General features: G+C 34.3%; 1 protein-coding gene across 1 annotated transcript in view; it reads right to left on the bottom strand.

Moving 5' to 3' along the window:
• LOC115245927 (CD151 antigen-like) overlaps nucleotides 1–1,487 on the bottom strand; it is a 110,571-nt gene that overhangs the window by 84,377 nt on the left and 24,707 nt on the right. The window lies entirely within an intron of this gene.

Raw genomic sequence — 1,487 nt, forward strand, 5'->3', positions numbered from 1 at the left:
GAAAAAAAATTTATTATATATATTTTATATTTATTATATATATCGTATATATTATAATTGCATATCAAAATCAATTTTTTTAGCTAAATAATGTCATTGTGATTTATTGATTACAATATAGAGCAATTTATGATTGCTGAAACATCCTATAAAAACTTCTTTCCTGTGTGAACAGAGAGAGGAAAATCGGGACCCTATCAATAATCCGTGCTTATTTTCACACAATTCATTCAATTACCTCAACCCTGTCTGCATCATATCCAAATATTAGATATTCGCGAGCGGCCTCAGGCATTCACTTTCCATCGATTCCCCGCGATCCGGAATCTAACGGATCTTTCGCAGAGTGGTGTTCTGCAGACCGCAGCCGGATCCGTTTTATCGTCGTCCGTAGCGAGTAATAAAGTTTTCATCGTTTCGACCGCTGGCTGCGCGGAAATGCAGTTTCCCTGTTAAAGGCTGAGCGTACACACAATTTCGAATGGAGAGAACGGGCGGAAATGCAGCTAGAACGCGGATCCCGGGAGCGGATCGACGACTTATTTTAATCAATCAGCTAATCTACTTACTGTGCAAGAAAGTTTTCAAAGATGTAAGAACGAGAAGAAATAGTATTTTCAAGAAAGAAATGTATGATCAGACACATGAATCAAGTTGATGAACTCTAACCATCATCATGATGTTGGTTCTTTTTTACTTCACTTTTTCTAATTTCAAAAACTATATAAATAATATATACATATAAGTTAATTATAAAATATATAAGTATATATTTTCAAGTATGATCAGACACATGAATCAAGTTGATGAACTCTAACCATCATCATGATGTTGGTTCTTTTTTACTTCACTTTTTCTAATTTTTCTAATTATATAAATAATATATACATATAAGTTAATTATAAAATATATAAGTATATTAATATGTTAAATAATATGTATCTTTATATATGCAGTATTTTTGAATAATAAGTATTATGCATCTTTCCATTTTAATGCATTCAAGTCAAATTTTTTATTTATGTTATACATATATATATACAGGGTGTCTCACAACCTCCGTACAATATTTTAATAGCGTATTCTAGAGGCAAAATGGAGTAAAAAATATTATAAAATACAAAAATATCGAGGCTACAATAGTTTTTGAGTTATAAGTGATTAAAGTTTGCCAATAATATTGCATAGAATTCGCGCCTACAGGCTCGTAACTACATTTACACACGTACTGATCTGTCATCTGTTATTGTGTGTGTGTGTGTGTGTGTGTGTGTGTGTGTGTGTGTGTGTGTGTGTGTGTGTGTGTGTGTGTGTGTGTGTGTGTGTGTGTGTGTGTGTGTGTGTGTGTGTGTGTGTGTGTGTGTGTGTGTGTGTGTGTGTGTGTGTGTGTGTGTGTGTGTGTGTGTGTGTGTGTGTGTGTGTGTGTGTGTGTGTGTGTGTGTGTGTGTGTGTGTGTGTGTGTGTGTGTGTGTGTGTGTGTGTGTGTG

The sequence above is a fragment of the Formica exsecta genome, unplaced genomic scaffold, assembly GCF_003651465.1.
Source record: "Formica exsecta isolate Colony F162 unplaced genomic scaffold, ASM365146v1 scaffold137, whole genome shotgun sequence".
In the NCBI taxonomy this organism is placed as follows: Eukaryota; Metazoa; Arthropoda; class Insecta; order Hymenoptera; family Formicidae; genus Formica; species Formica exsecta.